Consider the following 17,777-nt stretch of genomic DNA (forward strand, 5'->3'; position numbering starts at 1 on the left):
GGATAATGATTGAATACAGTTGGGTCTAATTCATTAGTTATTTGAAGAAGAAAGTCAGAGGGACTGCATCAAGTGTCAGGGCAATTGCTGAACCAATAAGACGTGTATTACAGCAGCTCTACTCCTTGTCTGGGTACTTAGTCTGCTCTTTTTTTGTCCCCTAACTCTGCTTCTCACTGAACCATAGCCCTCACTATTACACTAGAACTATTACACTAGAACAATAATCAAACCCGTTGGCTTAATGATTATTTAATTGACTGTTTTGCCTGCTAACTATGATAGACTATATATATATATTTGGTGCCTCTTCATGCAAAAGGATTATACCTTCCCATTCTGTTAAGCTTGGGCAGCCATGTGACTTGTTTTTTGGCCAAGGAAATGTGAGCAGCAGTGACATGTGTCACTTCCAGAAACTTCCCAAGCCGCCACATTTGTCTGTTGTGTTCCCTTTCCCCTGACTCTCCAATCATGGGAGCCAGGATCAAATGAAGCCTTCATCAGTCCCAATCCCTGACTGACCACCACAAAGGGCTCTTTTGTCAAATACAATGAACATAGAGCATGAACAAAAAGAAACTGTTGTTTTTAAACCACTGAGATTTTCAGATTGTTTGTTACTGCAGATAACTTAGCCAATTCTGCTTGATACACTTATAGGGCAAAGATTAATAATAATAAAAGTCAGCATATTTATTTGTGGTCTGGTCTCAATGATAAGTATAGAATCACATCTGATGAATATGCTCCAAGTAATACATTTGGAATATAAAAATATACCCAATATGATATTTATTTCTCTACTAAGGTAAGATATTCATAAACTATATTCTTAAGGAGATTCACACAAACCAGCCTCCTTCTGCTGGTCTTCCTTCTTTTGATGTAAGATACTTATGAGCAAAACTCTAAGAAAACTCCCATCCTTTTACCAGCTTTTCTAAAGAATGAGTCCATATCCTATTATAGTTCTATTTTTCTAGTGCAGCCCCTGACACATAATAGAAAAGTGGTAAATGTACATTTAGTTAATGGATCTTTGTAGCAATAATACAGCACTTCACCCATAGCAGGTGGTAAATGAATATTTGTTGAGTATAGTTGAACTACTTTGGAATATAATTCTAAATTATTTTGAAATTTTAAGTATTTTGTACTATTATCATCAATCCAACACATAGAGAGCATTCTTTTCTTCTTCATCAAAATTTATAAATGTGTTATTCAATGTTTACATATATATTTGCATTTATTTATTGAAAATGAACTGCAATTCCATAACTATGAAATCCTACCTCATTTCTAGGTAGTGTGGCAAAGATTTTCAAATGTTAGATGACTTATGCCTCACCTGGGTGGGAGGGGGGGGAGGCTTTGTGTAACTGCACCCTCTTGGGTTTGACACTCAGAAAGTATGATTTTGTAGCTCTCAGCTAAAATTGCAATTTTAACCAGTGTCTTCAGGTGATCCAGTCAGGTCATCTGTTGACCGCTTTGAGAAATGTCTTACCTGAACAATGTTGCAAAAATTTTAACATGCATACCGATGACCCAGAGGCCCTGTTAAAAATGCAGATTCTGATTAGTAGTTCTGAGATCAGGCCTGAGAGTCAGCATTTTTTAACAAGCTTCTCATTGATGGTGGTGCTGTTGGATCTCAAGCCACCCTTGGAGTAGCAAGGAATTAAAAAAAAATACACATCATGTTTTCTTAAGTTTGTGGATCAAGATTTGGTCCTGTCATGTAATTATTTTGATTTGCAAAAATTAGTTTGTACACATCAGTTAACTCCTTAACTAGATTTCACACTGCCTGAGGCCAGGAAGTAGGCTAATTATACAATTTCTCTCTCCCCCCTTGACTTCCACCTCAGTGCTGAGCACTTGCTTAGCAGGCACTCAATAAGTATTGTTGATTGATTGATGAAACTGCTATAGAACAGCTGTAGAGCAACAGGATGTACATAATCATGGGCAGTAAAATACCATTTTTACATAATGGTTTTGGATCCATGTCAAAATGGATTTTTAGGGAAAATGAAAATTGACAACAAACATTAAAATCTTTGAAAAACACTTCTTACTCAATTTGGATAGTGTGATCAAACATGCCAATAAATCTGTTTCCACCCTTTATAAATGAAATGGATCACACAGAAACTCAATTTAATATTCTTTTTTTAAGACTTTATTTATTTATGATAGGCATAGAGAGAGAGAGAAAGAGAGAGAGGCAGAGACACAGGCAGAGGGAGAAGCAGGCTCCATGCAGGGAGCCCGATGTGGGACTGGATCCCAGGACTCCAGGATCGCGCCCTGGGCCGAAGACAGGCGCTAAACCGCTGTGCCACCCAGGGATCCCCTCAATTTAATATTCTAATTAAAAGTAAACTAAGACTTGAATGTCACTTGGGGTCGGTAGTTTTGCTATAATAGTGTTGCCTAAAAACTAGAAACTCATTATTATGTTAAAAGTGTATTCTTGCTGAGGAGACACAGTATAAGACAGTGGTCTTAGCTGTAAATTCTAACTTTAGCCATAATTTCATCAAGGTGAAAAATAATCCTGGAGAAATGCAACAGAAGGGGTTTCATATTCTTGTAGTTACGCTTATGTGCTTAACAGTTCTGGGCGAGACTGCTGGACTATACACTCATTCATGCATTCATTCATTCAGCCACCTATGTCTATGGTACACTTGCCATGCTGATGCTGTATCGGTGCTACACGCTGCTGTCTCTGAGCTAACCATCTAGTGCAAAATACAAGAGGACAGGCAATTATACTCCTGGTCAGTAATTGCTAAGATAGGAGAAATTCAACTTGATAGTCACATAAGAATGACCAGAGGCATCAGGAAAGGTTCAGGATGTGTCTCTGAACTGAAATTTGAAGAATTGGGAGAGAGCCAGAAACTAGACGAGTTGGGATGAGTGAGGGTAGGGGGTGGGGGTGGAGGGTTGGAGGGGGCACATGGGAAGAAATGCTTTTCCTGCCAGAAGAGCAGCATGTACGAAGGCCTGGCAGTGCTGGAGAGCTCCATGCATTTGGTGAGCTGGAACCGAATGGTGGAGCTCACCTGACTGCTGGGTGCAAGGTAGAGAAGGTAAAGATGGTGCTAGGTGCTCCCTGAAGCTGGATTATAAGGTTTATTTAAACTGTATTAAAGTTTGTGTTTCATCTTGAATACTGTGTTTTAGGCAGGAATAGCATGAATGGGTTTTTATTTTAGGAAGTTCACTCTTGCAGGCCCTTTAGACCTAGGTGGGGACTCTCCCACAGTCCTTGCATTCTGTCGTCTGCATTTGGGGCCACTTTCCCTACTAGCCTGGGACCTCCTATAAAGCAGGGCCGTGTCTTTTTCAGCTTGCTCTCAATCTTAGAGCAGGGCGCATAGCAGTAACAAATGGAACAGAAAAGTTTGCTTAACAAGTGAGGGTTTTTGGTCGCTTTCATTAAGGCATATTCTGCATGGGGGTACTAAATGAATTCTCACTGCCTGTGAAATGGAGGCTGGTGTCAAATAAAATTTGGGATTAGAAAATAGTAATAGATCTTTCCCATAGTCACAGGATGAAAGAATGTCATTTAATTTAAACCCTTCTTGTCTTCGGGGGAAAAATCACACTTGAAAGTTGCTGTAAACAATCTGGAGTAATCATGGTACAGCCGACTCAAAACACTGTCACACCCACCCTGCAAATCCAATTCAATTCTCCTTTTGTCTGGCCTAGCAGGAAATTAACCAGACAAGCCGTTGGGATTTGTTATAATAATACTTCTTAGCATTTATATGGTTCTTTCTGGTTTCAATGAACTTTACGCACATTAATTACTTAATCACAAAGGCCATTGTGAGGTGGAGAGGCAAATATAGTTATCCCCATTTCTCGGGTAAGGAAATTGAAAATGCAAAGGGGGTAGCAAGCTGTAGATTGGTCTGCCAGTCAGCAGTAAACTCAAGATTAACTCCCAGAAGGCCAGTACACAGTCCATTAGCCCAAATTGTCTCAAGACGAAGACTATTCCTGGAGTCCTGAAAGAGAAAGGGCTCTGCATTACCATAAGGGAAAGCAAATAGAGTAGTCCAAATTGTTCCCTCGTTTCTCCTTGTCCCTCTGAGCACAGAAACAATTTCATGGATCCTTGAGACAATTATTAACCTTGGGGCTGGATCCTGTGCATGAGTAACCTGTTCCCCAAGTATAAATGAATTTCTTTTTGCAGGGACCTTCCTTTGTGGAGGATACAAGGGTATAGACTCTTGCTCCTGAGCAAGAAACGGTGGTACCCTTGGGGCTCAGAAGCTTGGCCACTCATAGGATCTTGCCCCAGAGATTGTTTCTCTAAGCCAGTGGAATGCCTGGGTATTAGAAATTAGAAGTTGCCCGTCCTTCCTGTTCCTGTCCTCTTTTGACTGAGGATGTCCTGCTGCCTGATGTGGTTGGTAGCCTTGATCTCATGGGGGCTTTGGAGGAAAAGTCCATTTGGGGCTCCACCTCCTGGAAAGCTTGGAGCAACTAGTTGGATTAATTCATGTAGGTCACACATACAGCAATTGCTTCCAAGCATCTGGAAGACAAACAGGAGTTAAAAAGGCAGGCCCAAGGGGCGACCTGGAGCAAGATGTGGTAGAGATCCATGGGAGGCAAGATGGGGAGGGACGCTGGCTGCGTATCAGCTGCGCTAAACCCTGGAGCATGGTCTGATGGCAGAGAGAACCCTCCAGTCGGAGCAGACACTTCCCCGGGAGTCCTTGGGCTCTGCTAACTGAATACTTAGCATTTTCTATCCCTTGGGTGATTGGAAGATATTGGGAAATCCCCCCAAATTCATTTGACCTCTTTAGGTATTTGGAGTAGGGAACCATTAAAAGATTTTCTTTTTCTTTCTTTCTTTCTTTCTTTCTTTCTTTCTTTCTTTCTTTCTTTCTTTCTTTCTTTCTTTCTTTCTTTCTTTCTTTCTTTCTTTCTTTCTTTCTTTCTTTCTTTCTTTCTTTCTTTCTTTCTTTCTTTCTTCTTTCTTTCTTTTTCTTCTTCTTCTTCTTCTTCTTCTTCTTCTTCTTCTTCTTCTTCTTCTTCTTCTTCTTCTTCTTCTTCTTTTCATTATTTATTCTGAGATTTCTCTCCATTAGGAACACCTTCTCAGAGTCTCCCCGCCCCAACCCCTTCATGGCTCCACTGCTTCCTTTCTGTAAGCCTCTCCTGCCTCTGCTTTGCACACTTAATTTTCTTAATAAGAAAATGTCAGGCGTGTGATTGAGGGTGAGATGAGCCCAAGTCCCGAAGGAAATAGTGTATGGGACATTTTGGCCAAAGGAGTGAAAATATTCCTGCTTCCTTGGAGGAAATGAAAATATGAAGAACTATCGTTTGCTAAGTATCAGGCATTTTCAGGTCTTCACACACATTACTTCGTTTAATAATTACACCCAACTTTCAAAAAGGATTAGGAGATAAAATCCAGAATTTTTCATGTTTCAAAATAAATTTGTCTTCTAGAAATTGAAAATATGCCACTTCCTTTCTAGAACACATAGAAAAATCTGGTATTAGAAAGGACCTTAAAATCATCTGGTTTACTGCCCCCCTTCATTTCACAGGTAGAGAAATCAAGCCCACTGGTGGTAGAAAACCAAGACCACTTTTCTGACTCCTAGTCTAGGTAGCAGAGTGGGGACAAGAGATGTGGATTTAGAACTTGAGTTCCACCTCTGCCATTTGCTGGCACTCAGGGAATTGTTCAACCTTGCAAGGATGCCCCTGCACACAAAGGAATTCAACTCTATGCTCTCTGAGGGAGGTCACTTGCAACCCTGCAGACTCTCTTGTCATTTCTCTGCTAGATTACACTGCCTCTTATGATAGCAACATTTACATTTAGAAATTGTGCCTAAAACTAGAAATGTAAAGGACTATGCACTTGCCTGCACAAGTTTTTACTTTCTCTACCCACCCTAGTGTTTTCAGATTCTTATTAGAAATGAAAAGACTACGAAAAAAATGCCACGCAAAGCATATTATCCCAGAAGTTAAAACTGCAGGATCTCATAAAATAAAAACTACCTGGTCGTGTACCTTTGATGTACAGCTCATGTAAAATAAAAAGTTTTAGAGTATGGGACACTTCTGATTTTTGGCTTTAAAAATAAATACCAGGAATTCCTGCTGAAACAGGAAACTCTGGTTTTGAAGTATACAGAGACTGAAACTGTAGTCCAAAGCAGTACAATCAGGTCTTTTTTGAGCAGCTCCCAGGGCTGTTTTGGAAAGAGGAAGACCAGCAGGGAGAGCTTGGGCGAGAACCAGCCAGGCTTGCTGGTTGCTGTGCCCAGTTGACCGCACTTGCCTCCATGTGGCTCAGTAGTGGCTTGTGCGGGATTTCACTCCAGTGGTTAGTAGGAGGCCGGTGGATCTGAAGACAGTGGCAAGGCCTGCGCTCCAGCAAAGTGCTTGCCACTGCAGACAACTCTGTCTAGAGAATTTTAGCAAACGTATGGAGGTTGCTTATTTTCATTGCCTCTTAAGATTTTACACAATGGTAAAGTATGCCTCCATCGTCTATTTTGTTGCCAGTATTTTTTTAAAACCCAGTATATATACCTGAAACTACGTTAAATTAATGATTTATACTCAAATGCTGCACTGGATAGACCACATGATTAGTGACTAAAATGCCCTGCCATAAAATTCTTAGAATTCTTTTCGGAAGGTAGATTTGCTTTTAGACAGGAGATAAACACTACTGCATCAGAAAAGATAGTTCATTGGTGAACATATATATGTTTATTATATTGGGAATGTTGTGTTCTTTGATAATTTTCACTATGAAATATTTCAGGCGGTTTTAAGTGGTGGCACTAAAAATAAAGTAGTGGGCACTGAACAGATGGATTGAATTAAGAACGTGTTTAATGCCAAGTTCACTCATGTCTGAATGGTGAAAAGAGGTATTCATTTAAAAGTCTTGTTATTATTTAAAAAAAAAAACAGGGATTTTTTTCTTCTTTCTTTCCCTTTTGACAACAAAAGCCATTTTACTAACTGTGATATACATATTCTAAAGGATTACGAGAAAATGTAAAATAAACTCACTTTATATAGCACATAAGGAGTTGGAAAAAAATTAAATGACGAGTAAGTTTGAACAATGAACAATTTCTATTAAGTTTGAAATCTAATGAAGTGCTGTGAAAACTAATTTTGAGGCGTGCATGATGATTTTCAGAAGTAAATTTATTTAATCTTAACGAACTATGATTTCTACTTTCGGGAAAAACTATTTTGAAGACACAGTGAAGTATCTAAGCATCACGCGACTATTGCAAAATAAAAGACTGAGTTAACTGTAAATGAATCATAAACATATGTTTTAATTTTCCCTTAAAATATATATGCAGCTTTGTAAATTAAAATGTTTTTCATAAGCGTGATTTATATCAAGGCAGGCCCCAAATATTTGAAAAAACGGCTCAAGCTATTTGACAAACTTAGAATCGACTAAAAATTAAATCTATATTTACAGAGAAAAAGATGCACTGGCACGTTTATTTTCACAGAAAGACTTAATGTGGTCTCTGTGTTGCTCTAGTCAGAAGATTTTGGCTGTGATATTGTCTAAGCAAGTCACAGTGTCTCTGGCTGTCATGTTTGTTCCCCTGCACACCTGGTGGATGAGGCGATCTTTGGGTCTCTTTCAGCTGGAAATGTCCCAAATGCTGTAGAGCAAGTAAGATAACAACATATATGGAAGCAATCTGCAAAACATATAGCATGATATTACTGCTTAAAATTATATATTGTGTATTTCTCAGTCATATTTTAACTTTGTAAATTATGGAAATCAGTTCTGTATCTACCAGTACTTAGCATAGTGGAGATTACAAATAGCTAATTAACAAATGATTATTTAACAAATGAATGTATTCCCTTCGAAATCAAAGAATAATTGCACAACTATAACCCATATATAAATATTACATATAAACATCTCTCTATATGTTTATATGTAATTATATGTAATGCAACTGCTTTGCATCTAAAATGACTTCTGAGGGTATTATTTAATTAGGTGGAGAGGTACAAGCCAGTGAGTGAATTGAAGACCACCAGCACCCTAAAAACCCTATGTCTTGCTTTCTTCATTTTCTTGCTTTTGTTAGAATCTGTGTTGCCCTGGAAATAGCCCTATGGCTTGAGCTTGGCTCGTTCATTCCCTGCTTGGGAATAGAAGAGAAGTTACTCTTCTTCAAGTTTCTTTTCATATCATCACACCAGACTGTCACACCCCAGAGGGCATGCCATGCTCTTAAGCCTAGAGAATCTCTGTCAAGACTTTAGGAGACCAGCCAACATGGTTTCTAAGCATAAAATTAGTTTCTTATAAAATTGTCCATCCACAAACTATTAGTGTCAGAAATGTTCTACTTTGTCTCTGCAACTTCATGTCATCAAAAACAGGACCTTTTCCTAACTAACCTATCATTTTGAACTTGGGTCTGTCCACTCTTTGAGAGTATGATATGACTTTGGCAAGAAGAGGAAGACTTCCTTCTTTGGACAAAAATTGCCATTTAATGAGCCACTTTCTTCCTTGCTGGTTTCTTCCCTGACATCAATACCCATGAATGAAATTTCAGCCCCTGTTATCTATCCCTTTATTAGTACTGCCTGACCCATTTTCCCATGCCACACCTGTTAGCCTGAACTCTTTATTGAAGAACCAGTACAAACTCACTCCAGCTTTCTCTTGATCCCAAGTTCATGCGTTGCCTCAGTGTGACCAGCAATGTTCCACATATGCCCTACAACCATTACACTCTGTCAATAGATGCATCGCTGCATATAATACAGCAATATTTAAATCAAGAAACTGGATCATACAGATACAATCCTTTCAAAATTTTGCAAGAATTTAGCATCTTAGAACTCGAAAGATTCTAAAGGAGAGTCTAGTGCAGTGGTTTTTAATCTTCATTTCGCAAAGCCATAAATTTGCAGAAACGGATCACAGATTCTGTAATTGTTTGATTCAAAACAATTTTTAAGCTAAATTTTATGTATTTGTAAATTATTAAAAATAAAGAGCTCCCCAAATATGTCAGATACCTAAGTTTTAAACATATTGGAGACTACCAGTTTTGAAATTTCTCATCAACTGACTTTGTGATTAATGAATATCAAAAGTTTGAATGGGGTGCCTGGGTGGCTCAGTCAGTTGACTGAGTGACTGACTCTTGATTTCGGCTCAGGTCATGATCCTAGAGTTATGAGATCCAGCCCTGCATCAGGCTTCATGCTCAGTGCAGAGTCTGCTTGAGATTCTCTCTCTCTCTCTTTCTCTCTCCCTCCGCCTCTACCTCTTCCCCTGCTCTCATTCACACACACGCTCTCTCTCTAAATAAACAAATAAATCTTAAAAAAATAAGTATCAAAGGTTTATTCAAACCTTTGTGTATTAAATCACATCTATGCTAATAAAACGCCAGTCTTGTTTATAGATGGTTCACATAAATTTGCAAAAAAACTTCCGTTTTGAAAAACAGAAATCTTGAAAAAATTTAATCTAATCCATTTCCAAACCAAAATAAGAATCTTTTTTAAAAGATCCTTAATAGACATCATACCAGCCCCACTTGAAAATCAGAGGTGTGAACTCATCATTCTACAGCTCAGCCTATTTCATTGCTTCAAAGTTTACATGTGGAGTAGATATTTCTCTCCTGTACCTTCTCACCGTTGGTTCTGGTTCTATTTTTAGGGAAACTTAGAACTATTGTAAATCTTCTTTATTGACATATCTTCAAATATTTCCTATCATTTCCATACTTGGATATCAGTAATGTCCCAGATAAAGAAGAAAACTAAATGCTTGGTGAGTAGGTGGATGCATGATTAATTCGTAATGGAAAAAGCAGCAGAAAGAATGCTTGGAATTATAAAAAGTAGAATCAATTTTAAGAGATATGTCCCTTCTTGATGTTCATTACAGCATCACTCAAGGTAGCCAAAAAGTTGGACATAACATAATTTCCAATGGTATAAGGTTGTTTAAGTAAATTACAGTAGGGTCATACTGGAATATCATGTGCACTTAAAAATATACCAGGGGAAGGATAATGTCTTGGGGAAATGATCAAAATATTTTGTTGAGGAAAAATAAAAGCAGATGTATATTTTTATATTTTATACCTCATGTTTGTATATTTTAAATTAATCATATACACACACACATTGAGAAGACACTAGAAGGATTTTAACCAAACTACTGACAGAGTTTATCTGAGATGGTGAGGATGACAGGTGATTTTTATATCCTTCTTTTTGAATTTTTGCATTAAAATTTTTTTAAAAAGATTTATCTATTTATTCGAGAGAGAGGGAGCATGTATGAGACAGATAAAGAGTGAGAGAGAGAGGGCACAAGCAGAGGGAGGGGCAGAGGGAGAAGCAGACTCCCTGCTGAGCAGGGAGCCTGATGTGGGGCTCAATCCCAGGACTCTGGGATTATGACCCCAGCCGAAGGCAGATGCTTGACTGACTGAGCCACCCAGGTGCCCCCATTTAAAACACTTTTTTAAAACAAAAATGCATCTCTTTTATAATATAAACAAGGAATAAAGGAACATTTTCTCTTTCTCTCTCTCTCTCTCTCTCTTTTTTTTTTTTGAAAGGGATAAGAAAGGCTTAATTCCCCTCACAGTCAGAAATTACTGGTTTCCCCAATACTGCCATAGTTATTCAACGGCCAGTCAAATAAAGAAGCATTTGACTCTATAGATAACTCTGAAAGTCTTGAGTTTGGTGCAAACTGCAGATGCAAGTTTCATATTAAGCTGGCTGTGCCTATTAAAGATAAAAATCCCTTCCCCTGACACACATGGGCACCCTCCAATCCTGCCTCAGGTACCTGGCTGCGTTATTCCCACTGAGGATTCCACATGTTTAGCACGCATACTCCATAAACCATTCTTGGCTTCCAAAAGCATTTATTTCTTTTTGTAAACCTTGACACCCTAGGGAGGTCTCCACTGAGATACTCTGTATATCTGCACACTGGTCACTCATGAATTCAACTCGTGTTATTTATTACCACTGTGAGTTCAGACCAAACTGTAAATGTCAAATGTGCTCATTACCTCTGGTGGCCCAATGTACCCAGCGTACCAGCTGGAAGTCCTGCCTTCTGTGCCAGGCTCTCGCTGCAAGAGGGACTACACAAAAGATGGTTGAAACTGTGAAGCCCTGTTACGTGTTTGGCAGGCACATGATCCTCTAGGAGTATCTTACAATCACTCTGATATTGGGCCACAGTGTTGACAGCCCAACTGGGGCTGCATTTGGGTAACATACAAGCTTCTACTGGACTGATACAAACGAGCTCTAAAATGTCATACTATATAATCTCTCCCATTTATTAATAACCTCCCTGCAATTCTCTGCCTTCCAAACCCTGATCTACACAAAGGGCAAATGTTTCCAGCTGATTGTGATATCCAGGTCACTTAGCTGAAAGGAAACACAATGCAGCATCAAAGGGTGAATATAAAATTACTATAAAAGTGCTGAAAGGGAAAAATAATCATGAAAGTTGGTATAACACAGAGTAGTTAAACCAAATAGGCCTGGGCCATAAAAAATGTAAACATGTTAACACTATCCTTAAAAATATGACTTAAATCTTGATAGATCTGGAAAGAGCCAAAGTATATGTGTCTATGCCTTGGTTAAAAATCATGATGTAAAAATCAGGGACCCTACAATCTATAGTTGTTTAACCTTCAAGCCTATTGAATTAACAGTTGTGTGTGTGTGTTTGTTTGTTTGTTTGTTTTAAATCACTCGGTGGCTACCTATCAGAATTCTCAGGCACTTTTGCTCACTGTGAAGTCTTTACACCAATTAATTTTGATCAAGGTGTAAAATTTATTTTGGCTACAAGTGAGTATACACATTGCCATGGTGATGCTGTTGAATGAATGTGGGATTGAAAGGCTTATGTATCCAGCTGTAGAGGAGGGTACACATCAGTGGAATTGTAAGTAGGAGGCTCAGCATGTGGGCCAGCCAGGGCCAAATCTAGAGGACTTGTTTATTGGAATATTCTAGAAGAGAACTCAGCCTGTCCGGTACTTAAGAATGAGGTCAAGACAAGAAACAGTTCTGGTTACATAGGACCTCAGTGCAGTGCTGATGGCCCATCACAAGAGAGTGATGGGATAAATCATGGATATTTTCATAGAATGTGTGAGTCATTATTAATCTATTGTTATCTTGTCTTTGTTGATGAGATTTTGAAGGCTGCTTTTTAATTCGCTTGAGCGGTTTTCAAGAAATTCTAGCTTTGCGAATGTGCTACAAAGTGTATTACAGAGCTGTAGTCAGTAGAAGCTGGGCAGTGAGACTCTCATATCATGGCCCCTGGGCTCATGAATGGGTTGTCATTTGGTCTTGGGTACTGTCATGCTCTACAGAGGCTACTTGAGTGACTGGCACACCGCTGAAGCATAAACCTATTCCCCAGATAAAGATATAAACAAGTACTTCCTGCTATTTGTCACCTCTTCTTCACGAAACCCCTTCTACACACAGTCCAAACTAAAGAATCTCTGTATCTTCTTTTTAAGAAAAGCATTACAGAAAGAACGAGATCTTGTTATTTGCAACAATAGGATGAACTTACAGGGTATTATGCTAAGTGAAATAGACAAAGATAAATACCACATGATTTCACTTATATGTGAAATCTAACAGAACAAAAACATGAAAACTCCACTACTACCACCAACAATAAATGGAAATAGACCAAAATACAGAGAACAAACTGGTGGTTGCCAGAGGGTAGGGGCGTGAGGGGATGGATAAAATAAGTTAAAGGAATTAAGAGGTATAAATTTCTGGTTGTAAAATAAATAAGTCGCAGAGATGAAAATTACAGGATAGGGAATATAGTCAATAATATTGTAATTAATGTTGTATGGTGAGAGATAGTGACCACTCTAATTGTGGTGAGTACTGAGTACTGTATAGAGATGGGGAATCACTATGTGAAACTAATATAATGTTGTATGTAAACTACACTTCAATAACAAAAATTTTTAAAAAGTATTATAGGGATCCCTGGGTGGCGCAGCGGTTTGGCGCCTGCCTTTGGCCCAGGGCGCGATCCCGGAGACCCGGGATCGAATCCCACATCGGGTTCCTGGTGCATGGAGCCTGCTTCTCCCTCTGCCTGTGTCTCTGCCTCTCTCTCTCTCTCTCTGTGACTATCATAAATAAATAAAAATTAAAAAAAAAGTATTATTAAATCCACTTGTAAGGGCTCATTTACTGGACTCCATAAATTACAAAGACAAAAACCTAGTTTTTTTTATTTCTCTCCTTTTCATTTTTAATAGGTTTAAACAGATGTGATAAAACTCTTGAAATTGTACCTGAAAAAATACAGACTTCAATATGTCACTGGTCAACATGGTCCATGAATGTGTCCTCATGGGCTTCTTTACATTATTTAGGGCCAATACCTGTGTTTAGTGTATTCATTCTTCAGTAATGGAATTTAAGGAATGTGTCACAATCCAAAAGTCAATACTTTTCATCCTGTTCTCTTGAAATAGGATAAAAAATAAAGACCTCTCATATGTATCTGAAAGAGTTTGGAATTTTTATTTTATGATATCAAAATTCAAATATCTGCACTTTCACCTTATTTTCATTTCCCAAATCATCATCTCATCTTTTCTCCTTCTTCATACAACTGAACAGCCTTTAATCTTTGTCTCCCCTAGCACCCTGAAGACATCCTTGGATGACTTTTTCCCCCATTTATTGAAGCTATTGCTTTGAAAACATTGACTAAATCTGACATTTAAACTCCTCCAGTATGCTGTCTTATATATATTTTCTCTGCTGAGAGCCTAGAGGCTTATGTTAAAATATAGCTTGAGGTGTAAAAATTATTGCTAAGAAAAGCAAGTCATTTCTTTTTCTTTGCAAGAAACAGTTGGCCTAGATCTAAAAAGACTATGCAAAGTATTTTTTATCCCTAGCCATAATTTTGAACCAGTTTGCTATAAAGGACCCTTGGAGAGGGTGACCAATTAACCTCTCTTCTTAGGACAAAGGCCACGCTTCTGTAGCCTGGACAGTTGGTGATTTTGACTCAGGCCAAATTCTAATTGAATAGATTCCATTTGGGCAAGCTTTAAGTGTCCCTTATTAACAGTTCAGGGTTGTAGAGCACCATGAAAATACTACAGTTATAAGGGACCTTAGAGATTATCTAGTATGCCTGACTTTAGACGTGGGAAGAAGAGTACAGACGAGTTAAAGGGATGGCTTAAGGTCATGAAACACTTTTGGATAGAACCAACATTGAAATCCAGGCAGCTTCACTCCTCTTTTAGAGCTCATTCCATGAGACACCAACAGAAGGCCTCAGTGTCCTCACCCAGCGATTCGATTGTGGACATAGTATGTGGGTAGTTCAAGTAACAGACCCCTGGGTAACAGAGGCATCTTAGTGGAAGGAAGCTGGCAATGTGGGCACAGTAGGGTTCCTGGGAGAATAAAGGCTGATTTCCTTTCCCATGCAGCTTGGCTACAGTATCCACAAGCACCTTTAGTTCCTGGGAGATGATTCCTCTATAAAGGGCTGGAGATGGAAAGCTTAATGTGAGGCCGCGGTTTCTGGTTTTGTATGGAAGGACAGCAGGAGTTCCATCCTGGCAGCAAGCACAGGGACTGCTAGTCCCTGAGATTTCTGTTTTTGTATAACAGAGATGAAGGTGGAGAGTTGCCAAAAATAGCACTAATAGAGCAGAAATGGTAGCAGTAGCCACAGAGGACACAACTGAAGCACATAGGAGTTTAGCGGGTTTGTCAAAGTTATAGGGCAAAAGGAATTTGAACCTTGGCAGTCTAGTCCTGACGTCGGCACCCTTACTCTTAAGCCAACTTTCCAAAATAAAATGTCAGGAGAAGTGGGGAAACGGGAGACAAAAATGGAGGCAAAACTTCCAGAGAGTTAGAAGGGAAGAATGCAAGAGTTTCCCGAATTCCTCTGCAGACTCCAGAGGTCATGGGCTGGAGACTTTTTTTCTGTACATCGCCAGATAGTCAACACTTTCGGCTTTGTGGGCCGTATGGTCTCTGTCACACTACTTTTTTCATGCAAAAGTAGCCATAGGCAGCGCTTGAATGAATGGATATGGTTATTTTCCAAAAACTTTAGAGGAATAGGCACCAAAGAGGAATTTGCCAACCTCAGAAGTAGATCCTTGTGGCTTCAATGGTGAGAAATGGAGAAGACCTCAGGTTGTCTTCACGGCACAGGGCTGTTCTAAGGACTGAATGCGCCCATACGTGGAAAATGATCAAAGCAATCCCAGCATCTAAATGCTCAAGAAAATGGCTGCTCTTAGTTTTGCTGCTATTGTTGGTTCTATTGACATATAGGTTGGGGTGGTGGTGGCTGTATTCACCTAAGCTCCCAGAGGACGTTCCGACATTTTCAGGACAAGGTAGGAAAAAGCAGAAGCTACCAAAGCCCTTATTTCCTCTCTCCTTGGACCTCTTACTAGTACTTTTTCACATTCAAAAATGATCAAACCCAGGAGTGGGGGGAATGGGGAAAATAGGTGGTGGGAGTTAAGGAGGGTACTTGTCATGATGAGCACTGGGAGTTGTATAAAGTGTTGAATCACTATATTGTGCGCCTGAAACTAATAGATCGCTATATGTTAACTAACTGGAATTAAAGTAAAAACTTTTAAAAAATTACCAATAAACTCCATACCCACATCTATTTAATTTTGGTCTCAAGAAAATTTTCCCTGTTAAGCAGAGGTAAAACACAGTTTTTGAGGGGACATAGGAACCTGCCAGTACGCAAATCTCACTGACAACAATTTTGATAATTGGCTGCATTTCTGAAATATCTCCAGAGTTGGCATGTTAGATGTTAGGCCGAAATGGATTTGTTTAGAAAAGTTCATTCTTTTCAACATACAGTTGAAAACATACAGTCAACATACAGTTATTCTCTGTACTATTAAGTCATTCAATATAAGACATAGATCACCTAATGGACTAGCTCTCGTTGGTGTATTTGAAAGTATAACCTGAAAATTCATTAATTCAACAAACACAGTGAATATCATCTATAATGCTTGATGCTGTCCAGATTCTGGGGAGAAAACCATGAACAAAAGTAAAGAAATAAATATCTGACCTCACATAGTTTACATTCTGACCATATCAAAACTAATAATATGCTCCATAAAATACCTTAGTGAATATCTCAACAGAAGTTAAAGATTAATGGAAAGAATAGATAAAGATAAATGAGCCACTCTTGCTTTTTAAATATTTTCTTTTATTTTCCCTTCTTTCCTTTCCCTTTTATTCCTAACTTCCTCCCCTGACTCCTCCCTGTCCCTTCCCTCCTCCCTCCCTCTCCATTTCATTTCCCCCTCCTCTTTTTCCTCTCTTCCCTCTCTTCCTTCTTTCTCCTCTTTTTCATCTTCTTGTCTCCTTTTGTATCTTTTTTCTTTCTTTTTGAACTATTGCCCTTTTCTCAGTCAGCAGTCACAGTAGCTTACACATCTTTGTTTAAATTAACATTTTCCAAATTTCCTAATTTCCTATTAAGGAAACTACTTTTATTTTTATCAGAAGAGTTTCAAAAGTAGCTCCTTTCCTTTGTACTGTTTTAAAGTAGCAAGTTTACTCCAAGAACTTCTATCTTATTTTCTAATAGACTTCTCTTCCCAAAAAAGCTCTTTCTCCTTTCTGAGTGAAGTTGCTTAGATCAAAATTCACTATGTTTCTAGCTCAGTTGAATCCTCTTTTCTGAATGTGTGAACTTACTTAAAATTGTCAGAATCTCAAACTTGAAATTCTATGTATTACAATTTGTGTGTGTGTGTGTGAAGCCTGTAGATTGAAAATGCAAATATAGCAAGAACTATCTAATGTTTCTGGCCACCTTAATGAAGAATGAGTAGTTTCAACTGGTGCTTTAAGGTGAGGTCACTGTGGGATGACATGTTTTCTTAGTGGAATTCATGACATCTCGTTTCCTTAGAGGGCAGTCTACCAAGTCAGACAACCTGGGTTCAAATCTCAGATCTACCTATAACAAATGTGTGACCCTGAGCAATTCATTATAACTTTTGGAATCACAATGTCCTCATCCATAAATAGTCATGACACTTCCTATCCTGTGGTTTTGTGCTGAGATAGTGCCTGGGTGATACTTTGTTCTGTGTAGGGCATAAATGTTCAATAAATGAAAAATTTGTGGTAACAGTAGTATTTATATTTCATTCCACTCACAATGCCTGAAGCAATCCCACGATGTAAGTGACCCATAGTACCAAAGTGGATACGCCCTGATGAAATGGATCAAGAACACCACCATTGTCTTTACATACTTTTCTCCATTATTTCTTTCTTTGCAGCCTTTTTTAAAAATAAATTCTTATTTCAAAATTACTCTTCTATAGGACTAAGGATAAGATGTCACCAAAATGTATGTTTGAAAGAGGCAGAAATTAAAATCCCTTATTAGGTTTATCCTGGAGCCATTATGTGTTTATTTGGATATTTATCCCAGAGACTGATTGCCCCATGGCAAGGCTACATAGTAACCCAAATAATAGTTGTATATTTCACCCAAAACATCACGATATTTGTAAAGTCAAACCCCAAATTGGCTCTTTTGTCCAATTCCATTGTAAAGAACTACAGAATGAATGTCACAAATGAGTTAA

The 17,777-nt window shown here is 38.6% G+C and overlaps 2 long non-coding RNA genes across 4 annotated transcripts in view; one reads left to right on the plus strand and one right to left on the minus strand.

Moving 5' to 3' along the window:
• The window catches only part of LOC140642123 (uncharacterized), a 107,136-nt gene that overhangs the window by 67,718 nt on the left and 21,641 nt on the right, over positions 1-17,777 (plus strand). The gene's annotated exons all lie outside the window — the stretch shown is intronic.
• LOC140642122 (uncharacterized) overlaps positions 7,548-17,777 on the minus strand; it is a 48,079-nt gene continuing 37,849 nt past the window's right edge. Inside the window, exon 6 of one of the 2 annotated variants that reach the window (XR_012038673.1) lies at positions 7,548-7,721. This is a non-coding gene — a long non-coding RNA (uncharacterized lncRNA). Of the gene's footprint in view, positions 7,761-17,777 lie in introns of both variants that reach the window. The other variant, XR_012038672.1, reaches the window with a different exon arrangement.

This window comes from Canis lupus, chromosome 11 (assembly GCF_048164855.1).
Source record: "Canis lupus baileyi chromosome 11, mCanLup2.hap1, whole genome shotgun sequence".
NCBI lineage: Eukaryota > Metazoa > Chordata > Mammalia > Carnivora > Canidae > Canis > Canis lupus.